The sequence below is a fragment of the Eumetopias jubatus genome, unplaced genomic scaffold (genome assembly GCF_037043125.1).
Source record: "Eumetopias jubatus isolate StellerSeaLion01/CBP00866 unplaced genomic scaffold, mEumJub1_p1.0 scaffold_17, whole genome shotgun sequence".
Lineage (NCBI taxonomy): Eukaryota > Metazoa > Chordata > Mammalia > Carnivora > Otariidae > Eumetopias > Eumetopias jubatus.
The window spans coordinates 29683054-29697200 of record NW_028274823.1 but is presented as its reverse complement, the minus strand read 5'-3'; the positions used below and the strand labels follow the sequence as shown (position 1 = coordinate 29697200).

At 43.8% G+C, this 14147-nt stretch overlaps 1 protein-coding gene across 1 annotated transcript in view; it reads right to left on the bottom strand.

Annotated features, from left to right (window-relative positions):
- Nucleotides 1-13496, bottom strand: part of DNMBP (dynamin binding protein) — a 98020-nt gene extending 84524 nt beyond the window's left edge. Inside the window, exon 1 of the mRNA XM_028098790.2 lies at nt 13410-13496. The gene's annotated coding sequence lies outside the window, so the exon portion shown is untranslated. The remainder of the gene's footprint in view (nt 1-13409) is intronic.
- Between the last annotated feature and the right edge of the window lie 651 nt (nt 13497-14147).

Genomic DNA, 14147 nt, shown 5'->3' with positions numbered 1-14147 from the left:
TGAGGCTGGATCTCATGACCTGAGCTGAACCCAAGAGCCGGATGCTTAACCAACTGTGCCACCCAGGTGCCCCTCCTGTGCTTCATGTTTTAAAAACGTTCTATACTTGTGTTTTATACCCTTTATGGGCTGCAGATGGAGGGTAAGTAAACAGTGTTTGATTACATGGACCTTACTGGGCAGAGCTACAATAAAGAGCAAATTTAAAAAGAGAAATCATACCAAATTATATTAAGGAATAACTATATTCTTAACAGTTAAGGGCTCAGACTAAAATAAAAAAGAGAACTAGGTTCAATTTCTGGCCCCACCTTCTATCACGCTATGTGACATGGGACGAGTTACTTACACACCACCCTCAGCCTTCGTTTCCTCATCTGTAAACTGGAGATAGTAATAGTAATTTGCAGGTGTTAGGAAGATTAAGTTTGATCATGTAGATAAAACATTTAATACACTTCCTGGCAAATAGTAAGCACTCCTCTATTTTGTAAATGTCAGCTATGAGAATGATGATGCCGGTGATGGAGGAGGAGGAGGAGAACCATCATTCATCACCCAAACTGACTGTAACATACAAAATGCAGATAAGGCAGCAACTTCTGGGTGCTGGCTCACTGCCCAAAATTGCTACAGTCTTCTTGAGAGGAAGGGGGAACAATGTGATTCTGTGGTTACTGGTCACAAGGACAAAGCAATTGACACCCCCCCTACTCTAAGCTCTAAATGAGCTGTGTATTCACAATAGACCCACAGGGATTCGGCAGCAGCTCACAAATGAGATCCCTGCTTTCGGGTGCAAGGAAACCTTTGCCAGATGCCTTCCAGGGATTAGAAGAGTGATATGAAATTAATTCAATTACTCTTCTTAAAAAAAAAACAAAACCTGAACTTCTAAGGAAAATCATTGACACTACTGTTAAATCCTTCAAATGCATCAACCTTTTAAAAACTGTCCTTTCGGCCTTGAAATGTACAAATTTGAGATCACCATTGCCCACTTTAGACCCTCAGCACCTTTCCTTCGGGACTACTGCAACACCTTCCTCCCTGGTTATCTACCAGGCTCCTCACCTTCGGTTCTGTTTTCCACACTGCAACGAGAATTATCTTTTCAAATACAAAATCCCATCATTCTCTGCTGCTTGAAGCTCCACAAGGGGTTCCCAGCCAGCACTTGCAGAAGTTATCTCAGACCCCTCTGCGGACTGTACAAAGCTCATCGTGACCGGGTCCCTGCTCTCCCAAGTTCAGCCTCATTTCTAGACACTCCCCACCTACCATGCACCTTCAACTCTAGCCTCACTAAGATGCTGGCAGCACTCTGCAAGCCTCCACAGCTTTACAACTCACATCAGTATGATCTAATAATCTACAGCCCGCTTCTCAAACACATTATCTCATGTGTGTGTTGTCGCTATCCGAGATCAGCTGTGAAGTGCTTATTTTTATTGCTAATTGATCACTGCAAGGAACAACAATCAGTGAACTATCAAACCACTCTAACACCTTGTGAATAATATATATATTTTACTTTGTTAGCATTTGGAGTTACCAGAAAAGAACACAGACGAAGCCTGACTCATACCTAGAGAACCTAAGAATAAAGTCTGAACATACTGGTAAAAGTCAACACAGAGATTTCATTCTTTTATTGTTATCAAAGCCTGAAAGCAAACCTTTTAAAATAAGTTGCCTTATAATAAAATTATTTAAAATTAATTCATCATATGTCTTTCTCATTCTATGTTGAGATTTTTCGCCATGGTTTATTAACCACTTAGCTTTAAAACTAGATGAAAATACTGACAATTGACATACTGTCTTCTTACACTCTCCAGGTCACTGAAGACATAAATCCACACATCGCTTCATACTTTAGCGACTGTCATTCTTTGTACTTTGTTATTGACTCACTACCCTGCACAACAAGCACAGCGAGCTAGCAGGTCGAGGCCACAAGCCTATGAGAACAGAAGACAAAACTGGACTCTTGGCATGTGTGTCGCAGTCCAGCTATCATAATTACCGATTAACATCTAGGCGGTGGCAGCAAAAAGAACAAGTAATGAAAACTATGGGTTTGAAAAACATATGTATTAGCATTATGCTCCACAGCCTCCTAGCTGCTTGAGAATAGAGGACCCCAACAGCCACTAATGAAAGTCTGGTTTTAATGTAAACTCATTCTCCTCCTACCTGACCCTTCAGGGATTCTGTTTCCTGATAAGCAGATCTAAACCGTAAGACAATAATATCCCAAGGAGGTTCTGGCACTGAGCCCCAGAAATCCTTAAAGCAACAAACACTGTCTAACAGAAGAAAACCAGGCTACGCGCTCCCTTCTCTGCTCTCCCCACTAACTCTAGGGAACACAGGAATGCCCTGCCAATTAGAAGATACAAAATTCTTTCGGGGGCAAAATGTTTTGAAATACAGAGGGTCTGTTGATAATGTCATACCTTGTCACCTGGGATGCTTTGGAAGACCCCTAAGAAATTACCTCTGGGCCAGACCAAGCAGTATGTGGGCCAGTGAATCCTTTCTATTTATGGAAGCTGAATAACTTGGAACCTCCTATAGTGACAGACAGATTAGTACTCAAAACTCAAAATAGGTCAAAAAAGTTAAGTCAAAAACCATTTTAAAAATCCAGAATGCAGGAAGCCTGGGTGGCGCAGTCAGTTAAGCATCTGACTCTTAGTTTTAGCTCAGGTCATGATCTCAGGGTCCTGAGATCGAGCCCCACATGGCACTTCACACCAGCGGGGAGTCTGCTTAAGACTCTCTCTCCCTTGCCCCCCACCCCACTCTCTCTCCCTAATAAGTAAACAAATCTTTAAAAAAAAAATCCAGATTGTAGTAAACTATAAGATAAAAGCCCAGTTTCAACAAAATAAACTGTAACCAAAAAATTAAAATGAAAAAGGAAAGGGGACTTACCAGTTAAAAACCACTTAAACATTAATTTAACGCAGTATGTGCCCATTTCTTGGGACCTGATCCAAACAAATCAATTATTTTAAAAAATTGAGACATCTTTTTAAAAACGTGGGGGGCCTGCATGGGTAGATCAGTCAGTTGAGTGGCTGCCTTCAGCTGGGGTCATGATCTCAGGGTCCTGGGATCAAGCCCCATACTGGGCTCCCTGCTCAGCAGAGAGTCTGCTTCTCCCTCTGCCCCTCCCCAGCCCACTCATTCTCTCTCTCTCTCTCTCCCTCTCCCAAATAAATAAATAAAATATATTTTTTTAAATTCCCCATTTGTTTCCATTTTTTCAATTTATTTTTAAAGTAAAATCTTTAAAAAATAAAAATAAAAAATGGAAACAAATGGGATGGGGAATTTTTTTAAAAAGATTTTATTTATTTGAGAGAGAGAGAGGACAGAGCACAAGCAGGGGGGGAGGAGCAGAGGGAGAGGGAGAAGCAAACTCTCCGCTGAGCAGGGAGCGCAACATGGGGCTTGATCCCAGGACCCTGGGATCATGACCTGAGCCAATGGCAGACGCTTAACTGACTGAGCCACCCAGGCACCCCACAAATGGGGAATTTTTGAACATTGACTAGCTTCTTTATTATACTTAGGAATTACTACTTTTTTTTAGGTGACAGTAATGGTATTGTGTCATATGTAAATAAAAAGGAATTCTTTTTTTTTTTTAATCATTAGAACCAGAGGGTCTTCAAAAATGCAAAGGAAGGTGGAACACAGAAACCAGCTCAGTTTTATACATCTTAAATTGAGTGTTGGATACATTTATGTTTTTGTTTTTTGTTTTAAAGGTTTTATTTATCTATATGACAGAGAGAGACAGAGCTAGAGAGGGAACACAAGCAGGGGGAGTGGGAGAGGGAGAAGCAGGCTTCCCGCCGAGCAGGGAGCCTGATGCGGGGCTCGATCCCAGGACCCTGGGATCATGACCTGAGCTGAAGGCAGACGCTTAACTGACTGAGCCACCCAGGCACCCCTGGATACATCTATGTTTGGCATATTATTCTTTATTCATTTTTGCAAATTTTAAACACTTCATTAGGAGAAAGGTTGAAAAGTCAAAGCATGCTACCCGGATGGAGTTTCAGAGCCCATCCCTTTTTGAGGTGCAACCCCCCTGTCCATCTGCAGTAGTCAAGGCAGGCTCTGGAGAGGAGGCCTCCCAAATGGTTTTGGCTCCAGGCAAAATCCTCCCATGCTCTCCACAACTCAGAGCACTGGTGAGTAATGCGGCATACGTGAGAAAAGGACAGTCCTCAAGAACCCTGTGACTCTGTGTCACTCCGTCTTCAGTCACCTGCTCACCTGAGCACTACCACATACAGCATGCTGCTTAAGAGCATGGGCTTTGGTAGACAGACAGATGTGGGTCTGAATTCTAGTTCTACTAACAGCAGTGTAACTTCCAGGCAAGTTTCTCAACCAATTTTTTTTTTTTTTTAAGGAGGCTCTACACACAGTGTGGGGCTTGAACTCACGGCCCTGAGATTAAGAGTTGCACGCTCTACTGACTGAGCCAGCCAGACGCCTCTCTCAACCAACCTGTACCTTAATTTCTCCATACGTAAAATGACGATTACACTGGCACCTTCCTTATAAAATCATTCTGAAGATTAAGTGAGAATGCATTAGTATGTGACTGGCTAAAATATTAGCTGCCATTTTCTATCAGTAGTGTTTTATTGTTTTATATTTCTTTCATTTGAATTTAGACCATTAGTGAAACCCAGCAAAATGAAAGATGAAATATTCACAATTGTAATTAACAGTATACTTACTGCTAGCATTATTGTTGTAGGAAAGAACATCTGATGAATGTGTGAAGAGAGCAGAAAGTGGGGACTTAAAGTAAATTAATATGTACAGGTAGATCTGGAACAGACTCTAGAGGGCCAGGCAGCAGAGTTTAAGATTTGTTGGGGGCAGTGGTGGGTAACGAGTAAAGTAATAGATGACAATGAGTCAGAAAACAGTCTGTACAAGGTAAACGGGGTCTGTGGCTTTGGCTTCCAGGGCATCATTTGGTGTATTTGCAGCAACTTTTTCTTTAATCACCCTATATTGTGCTATTAATATGATTTGAGGCCTTGCTTTATAATAAAGTAAGCAGGTATGTGCAACATGACTGTCATCATGACAATCCTGAACTGGATCCAGAAGTGGCAGAAACACCAAAATGTCTCTGCATTACTGGGGACGGGAGGGAAGAATAGACTAGAAAATGGGAGGACATGGGGTGTGAGGCTGGGGAGTTCAGCACAACCCGACACATCCATTGCAACTTTTTCTGCTGATGGCGCAGATCATTTATCCTCAGAGAATCACCTCATGAAAACAATGCAGAATGTGTGCCAGGCCCAGAACCCATGGCTAGAACGTCAGCAAGGATTATTCTCTCCGGGGCCCCACTCCCACCGAGTGCTTGTCAGCAACACAGACACTCACACCCCACTTTCAGAAACCACAGCCTCCACAGGAGGCTAAAACAGATGTAGAGAAATTAGCTCTGTGGCTGGGTTGATGGTTATGCATACAAGGTCAAGGAGGAAAGAGGCATTCTACTACTTTATTGAACCCATGCATTTAAAGGAGGCTAAGAGAACTTTCTTTCTTCACCCATCCCTTAGACTTCCTTGCTCTGCATCACAGAGCTACCTCTTGACAGATTGAGTCATTTTATGGCTTCCATTTATTGAGAGCACAGTATGTGCCAGGGACCTGCTTGGGATTTATCAGTGAACGAAACAAAGGTCCCTGCTATTGAAGAACTTTCTCCTTGAGAGATGGGGAAGGCAGACATTTTAGGAAGTGACGGGTGTTAGGACAAAATGGAAAAAAAGAAAAAAAAAAGGCAAGGTGAAAGGAGAGGGAGAAGGGGGAGGGCCGTCGGATGTGGAATCTACCAGTTGGTAGGAATGTTAACCTAGGAATTCTCACTTCCTGCTATTCATTACCACTCCCTCACCGCTCACCACGAGCAGGTGATGAGGGAAACAAGACAACTGTATTAGGCTTATTTCAGAGTCAAAAGAAGATAAATTACCACTATTTTCTCTATACTTTTCCTTTCGGAAAGTGGCCTAAAGAAGCAAAAGCGCTAAATGAACCGAAGCAAAGTGACAACGGACAGACTTCTCCTCCCCTTCTCCTGTACCCAGCTAGTCTTTGGTCCAGTAGCATTTGGGCTACAACTGCCCCATATTCTGACAGGAAGTCCAGGCTGTCTGCACAGTGGCTCCCGCAGGAACAGCCTGTTCACTGTTTCTAAGGAATCAGCCTGCATTTACCCCACGCCTAGAAGTTACTTATATCTTCTTGCTTTTTTTCAGAGGATCAATCAAAGCAAGAAGAACAAGAGTTGATGGTCTAACCCTGCAGGAGTAAGGGTGATACCATTATATATAGCCCAAGTTTAAATGCATTCTCCTCCTCCACGAGCATGCCCACCCCCAATTAAAAAAAAAAAGGCAAGAAATAACCAACATTTTACAGGCTGGTGCTAAAAGACAGGATTAAAGATTGCCTTTCTATATTTTTACAAATTTTCTACAATGAAAATGTTTAATTTTTATAATTAGGAAAAAAGAGCTAGTTAAAAAAAAAACACCCCAACCATATACCAAAAGAGATGGTGATGAGAATCAATTGCCCAACACGAGAGCAGTTACTGTTGCTAAAGAGCTACCTGCTGAAGATCTCAATTTTTTGTGAGATCTACTTGGATAAGATTTATACCTGGAGTAGAGACTGATCCACAGGGTAAGCAAACTACAATTTTACGTATCTTATATTTACAATCATGCTGACAACCCCAGTTGTGATGCTGAATATGGCTCTTTCTCATTCTTCACACCAGCTATTTAAATTCTGGCTCTTAACAGCAGGAGAAAAAAGCTGATCTAATGGTGAAAGAAGCTTATATTGAAATCATGAAATGTTTACCATAAGGTTCAGAAGTACTGAAGACTCTTATTAATCTTCTTTTGCTTAAAACTTAACCTTAGCACAGGCTTAGGATTTGGCTATGCACCCTCCTGATGCCATCTTACTGCTTTGGAAACAAATCCTGAAAAAGTATCTGATAGAGCTTACTACCCATTTATGACGAAAATGCTCAGTAAACTAGGAATAGAGAAGAACACCCTAACTTGACAAAGGCATATCTAAAACCGAAAACAAACAGTATATGAAATGGAAAAACGTTAGACTCATTCTCTTTAAGACTGAAAGCAAGACAAAGATGCCCACGAGCAGAGCAACTGCTTTGACACAGTCCTGGAAGTTCTGGGTGATGCTGTAAGGAAAGATAAAGTCAGACGTATAAGGATGGGAAAGAAGCAACAATATCACTACTTTCAGAGACTTGTGGTTAACAATAAGGGGAAAAAAACCCAGAAATCAACTATTTGATTTCTAAGAAAGGCTGTCAGATACAAGATCAGCATGTAATAACACTATTTCTCTTAAACTACCAACAGTCAACTAGAAAATAATAGAGACATGACTCACAACAGCAACAAAACTATGAAATATTTAGAAATTAGTTTAACCAAAAATACCTTCCTAGACCTTTATGGAGAAAATTTTTAAAGTTCTAATAAAGGATTTAAAAATGAGCTGATGAAGTATTTAGGGATAAAAGGGCATGGTGTCTGCAACTAACTCAAAATGGATCAGGAAAAAAACAGGCTTAGAAATGTGGAGAGGGAGTAATAAAACAAATGTGGCAAAATGCTAACATTTGGTGAATCCAGGTGAGGGATATACAGAAGTTCTTTGTACTAACCTTAGAACTCTTTTGCTAGTTTTAAATTATTTCCAATAAAACCAAATTTCTTTTAAAAAGTGCTGAATAAATGGAGAGACATGTTACATGCTCTTGGAGGAAATGAGTTAATATCAGAAAGATGTCAAGCCTGTCCCAAATAATTTATAAATTCAATGTAATCCAAATAAAAATTCCTTAAAAATATAATTTTTGAGGAATTTATAAACTTAATTCCAAATTTTATATAGAAAAATAATGGTCCAGGAATGCTAATTAAACTTAAAAATGAAGAACAGAGATGGGGCATTTGCTGTGCCCGTCAGAGAACATATTACAAAATCATTGCAATAAAACAGGGAGCAATAACTGACAGACTAATGGAACAGAGCAGAAGCTTAGAACAGACCAGTATACACATGGAAACCATAGATGAGAGAGAAGGTACCACAATTCAATGGAGGAAAGCATGATGTTTTTGGAGATATTGGAAAGTCTGCCTCATTAAGTGAAGAATAATAGGACTGGAGCCCTGTCTCACACCATATGCAATGTGGGTTCTAGATGAATTAAAGAAATCGCTATGACCCAGGGATTGAGAGGGGCTTCTTAAAACTCTACAAGTATTAACCATGTCAAAGAATTTATCTGATTACATCAAAATTAAGAATGTTTCTTGATCAAAGGACAACATAGAGGGGCTCCTGGGTGGCACAGTCGGTTAAGGGACTGACTATTGGTTTCGGCTCAGGTCCTAATTTCAGGGTCCTGAGATGGACCCCAAGTCAGGCTCCGCACTCAGCTGGGAGTCTGTGTGAGATTCTCTCTGCCCCTGTCCCTCTCCTGCGCGCGCGCGCGCACGCACACACACACACACACACACACACACACACACACTCTAATAAATAAATCTTTAAAAAAAATGGACAAAGACAAAATTAACAGATGTCCAAAGAGAAGACATCTGCAGAGTCTAAATGTGAACAATACAGATAACAACTCCAATAGAAAATGGGCGAAAATATGAATAAGCAATTTACAGAAGGAGCTATACGTATAAGAGATGTTGGCAATCATTTGTAAGCAAAGAAACACAAATGAAAATGACAAGAGATCACTTTGCACCTCGGAGCCCAGAAAAGATGGAGAGCTGGAGAAAGCTGAGTGCTGGTGGGGCATGAGGGTATAGGAATCCTCCAACACTTCCGGCGGAAGAGAGACTGGGGCAGCCATTGTGGAGAGGAATCTGGCGCTATTTAATCAAATTCATTAAGTGCCAGCCTATAACCCAGCAATTCCCTTCTGAATAAATATTATGCAGCTTTATAAGTGGACAGGTACAAAGATGCTCACTGCAGCAATAGGTATGTTAGGGTGGAGGGACAACCTGAGTATCTACCACAAAGACAGCAGATACATAAAATTGTGGTTTGAGAACATGGCATGGAGTATAATGCATCAGTCAAAAACAAAGAATTAGATGCACACATAGAAACTGATGGATCTTCAAAACTATTTAAAGAAAAAAGCAGCAAAATGAAATACAGTGCTATAAATTAAAATACATATAAAACAAACAAGATCCTATACAGACAAAAAGAAACATGTTACATGCATTAGAATGAGTACCTATGGGACATAAGGTGAATGGGAAGGGGATAAGGGAATTAAAAACAAAAGAAATCTTTCAGATTCCTTCCATGTTAAAAAAGGAGAATTCGAATGACCTATGATAAATACAAAATTAAAACTGTTTCCTTCCCCAAAGTTTCCAACTTTCCTAACAACAAAAGCTACTTTGGTTGCCAGCTCTGTTGATGAGTAACAGCTCTTCATCCTTTTTCAAGCAGGAAGAGAAAATTCAGGGATCAGCAGAGTACTAAAGGGATCAGCAGAGAATATTCACGAAACAGTGTTTTTGTTCCCATGACCTGACAACCTGACTGAAAAGACCTGATTACCTCTTGATTTGGAATGATTCAGCTAAAGGTGGGTCCGAGTCAAGTCTTCAGGTCATCTGAAGCTGTTTACTTTTAGAACCTCTTCGTATGCAAGCCCCTGGCCTCCTCATAGAAATACTCCATGCTACTTAGAATCTTAAAATTCTAGAGCTCCAAGGAACCTGGTCAGACTACAGATAAGGAAACTAAGGCCCCAAGAAGAATTACGGCTTAGGGTCACACCACTAGGACGAAAGGGAAGGTCTTCCTGACTCTGTGCCCAGCAGCCAGAATGACCCTGTCAAACTTAAGTCATCATGAGGAACTCTGTTCACAACCCTCTAATGTCTTCTTCCCCCTCACTTAGAGTAAAGGTCAAAGTCCTTACAATGGCCTACACTGATGTGCCCCTTCCCACTCCCACCGCCTCTTTTTTGCTGCCCCCTCGCCCTCACCCTCCCCTGGCCGCTAGGACCTCACCAGCCCTCACACACGCCAAACAGGCTCAGCACCCGGGCCTGGAACTTGCTCATTCCTCTGTCCCCCAACCCTCACGGTCTCAATTCCTTCCAAGCCTAGATCAAAAGTGATCTTAGCAGAGGCCTTCTCTGACCACTCCGTATAATAAAGTCAATCCTGCCCACCCCCCCAGCCCCCACACACATACTTACCCTTTCCCACTTACACCTCTTTAAAGTTCTCAGTAGCACGATGAGCATGGGACGGTCAATCCATTCACAGTTTCATTTGTCTGCCTCTACCCCACTACAATGCTATGGCCCCGCGGTGGGGCTTTGTCTGTTTCGTTCACAGCTGTAACCCCAGCCCCAGAATAGTGCCTGGCAGACACAGGTGCTTAATGACTATGTGGTGAATGAACAAATCAGAACTGCAGACTTCAGCCCCCTAGCACAATGCACTATTTGCTCTGCAGTGCTGCCTCTTCTTGGGTAAACCCTAACATTTAAAAATAAAAGAATACATTTTAGCTACTCTATGTTTATTTTATCTCCTCTGGCTGACTTTTATAGCATCAAGGATAAAGCACCCAACCAAAAGTTAACACTTTTGGTTTGTTTAAGAGCTCCTTCATCATAGAGCTGTTCTGTGATCTGATTTTATGGCTATTACTTTACGTTTCTGCCTTTCTAGACGAGAGGCTGATATAATTTTTTTTTTAAGTAAGCTCTACGCCCACCGTGGGGCTTGAACTCACAATCCTGAGATCAAGAGTCGCACGCTCTACCGCTCTACCGACTGAGCCAGCCAGATGCCCCTAGCATCTCAGAATTAACACCTGACCCACAAGACTATGTTATCCAATCTTGAAAATCAGTTTATCCAGATGTTTTCCTAAGCTGAGTATAAGAAGCTATTTGATTTTAATTGGATTGTTGTTGTGAAACTTTTCAAACGTAACTGAATGAATTTTCAGGACGCTTTAGCTAAAACCCAAGCACAGTTGAGAATTTCAGAGCAGATAATCCTGTAACAATGCTATGCTGTAGGTAATACACTGACTTTAGAAACAATAATAAACCCAGAGAATGATTCAAGCCTTATACCTGGCAATAGGTAGGCAAGTCTCCATTTGCATTCTATTGTAGTTGCTTTTATCATTTGAAAAAATTCCAATATAAAAAGTATCTGTAATTTCAAAAATCACTGAAGTATCTGAAATGTGAAAAACAGCTTTTTGCTTATTTTAGCCCAACACTGTAAAGTGGGAGGGTTGAGAACAATAACATACTTGAAGATTCCCTAGGCATCCTGCAGGAAGGATTTCCTTCTGAGGCAGAGATAAGTGAGTTTGCTGCCTCTGGAGCCTTTCTATATTGCAGCCTCCAAGTACACGAAAGATAAAAATCTAAGCACAGTCCACTTAACCCTTTTTCAGAACCAGAGCTTCACGGAGTCACACTGTGTTCTAAAAATGAACACCTACCCTTAGTTTTTAGGAGATGGTAAACAGTTGACTGAAGAATTATGATTTGTCATATTCTTTAGGAGGAGAAAAAGTAGCTTGCAGGAGGCTCTGAATTGCAATGTGGCTGAAAGAGGAACGGGAAAGGGTCTTTGCAGGAAAGAGGGCCACTCTGAAAGAGCCAGAAAAAAAGAAACAAGAAGTGGGAAAGGCTCTGCTTTGGGGCCACAAGACAAAATAAATAACTTGCACATATTTGGACGGACTGTCTATTATATCTCAGCTGAATATACATACAATATGAGCACTATATAAAAGACATCTTATCACATTTCCTGAGGCAGAATGTTCTCAGCTTATTGCAAAGGTTATCTGTGCACCCCACACACCCCATTCCCAGGTCAGATTTTAGCTATCCTCACAAAGTACTCCATCCCCATCTCTGAATTTAAGTGAATTTAACACTGAAGTAATTTGAAAAATCACTTTTCACTTATGTTAGGCCAACGCTGATGATGTGACTTGTTCTATTAAAACTTTTTGTTGTCACAATGAGTGACATATGTTTCAAATTAACATCTGAAAGAGTTCAAAGGGGGCCAGAGATCCTTTAATTCAGTAATTTAGAGAAAAGCAGGTGCTGAGGGATAAACTAACTTCCTCATCACCTGGAGTCTATTCCTGTTGCTAGGCTAATAAATACAACACTAAGAAAGCACACCTGTATGCTGCCAGGTACTTCAGTCTGCCAAATACAACCAGGGATTAATCAGTCCCACTCTCCCCGTGGAACTCAGCTATGCAAACAATCGGAGCTAGACTATGCTCAAGCCCTAACCATTAAGCCACATACCACAGCATCACTAATTAGGAAAATAGTCTTTCAACACAAGATGTGCATATTACTGTAAAATAGGCAAGTTACCAATATAACAGAACAACAGTGCGAGAGCCCTTCACTGCTGCGTAAATGAGACAGACAACAAAGGATAATGAAATTGCATTTCAAGTGCGGGATTTTTTGCATTTAAAAATTAACTCTACACCCCAAGCATTCTCCACAGCGCCTCATCTGCAGCAGACCTGGCCAGTTTGTAACCCCAATATTCCCCTGTGCAATTGACAGCACCGTCACCCTCTTCAAGGTTAAGTGCTTTGAGAAACTGATGCCTGGTGGACATCATTCCCTGTGACACGAATGCAGGTGTCCGTGGGTAACGGCAAAACTCAGGCATAACCAAACTTGCATCTCTAGCCAAACGGGTCTTACTCTTGCTTCAGAAATCATCCCTCCCTGCCTCCCTGACACAGAATCACGGACTCCTAGACCGACTGGATGTGACTTTGAGCAAGCCAGAATATTTCTTCATCTGTAAAATAGGGGGGCTGGGCTATGCTGAATTCTTTTCCAGCTCTCAAATTCCGCCTCATTGCCCGAGTGGCAGGGCGGTGCAGTAAAAAGAGCCCGGGGCTTGACACCGTTTAAGAAGCCCACGTCCGCATCCCCCTGACTGCTGGCCGCCCAGCTTCCCCCCACCTCCCCCCCCACCTCCCCCCCCACCCCCGGCGGGGACCTCACAGGGCCGGACCTGACCCGGGCTCCGAGGAGGGCCGGGGCCCCGCACCTCCTGCCCGGGGGGCTCCCGGCCGGGCCAACGGCCGCCGCGGTGCAGGGGTGGCGCAGGCCCGGCCGCGCGGCGCGTCCCTCTTGGGCGCGGGTCCCCTCCGCCCGCCGCCCCGGGTCCGCGACCCGAGCTCCCCCGCCCGGCCCCGCCCGGCCCCTGACCTGCTCTCCGCCTGCCCAGCGGTCCCTCGGCGCAGCGGGCCAGCTGCAGCCGCCCGTCCCGGGCCGCTGTCACCTCCGCCCCTGGAAGCGGCGGGCGGGCCGATCCCGGGTGACTCAGCGCGGCCGCCCCGCCTCTCGCCTCCCGCCCAGGCTTCCGCCTCTCGCGGCCGCGCGGCCCGGGGCCGCCTCGGTCCCCGCGCGCCCACCTCCAGGCGCCGGCCCCGCGCTCGCGCCCCCTGCCGGCCCGCCCGCCCCGCGGAGTCAGAGGGGGCGGCGCTCCGAGGGCCTCTGGCCGGGGAAACTGAGGCACGGGCCAGCGCGGCCCGGCGCCCGCCGCTCGCCGCTCGCCAGGCGTTGGGCCCTGCGTGCGGCTCAGGCTCAGAGCGAGTCCCTTGCCCCACACGGCCCTCCAGCCTAGAAAACAGGCGAAATTCCACTGAGAGAAGGCCCGCTCAGTTCCCGTCCGCCTGTGGTGCGGTCCTCTTTCTACCCGAGGCAGCGTTCTTCACCGCAGCACACAGAGCTGCCCTTCGCTTCTGGCCGTCCCATTTCTTCCCCTGAGGAAAGTCTCTCGGGACCGCTCAGAATTTAAAAGCGAGGAACAACAGAGTGCAAGAACTGGGCAAGGCCGAGAGGAGGCTTTTAACTTGTCCGTGAACCCTCGCGGGATTCCCTTTGTGTCTTAAAGGCCACAGAGTCACTCTGCGGGCTTGTTGTCTGAATTTGTGTGCCTGAGGT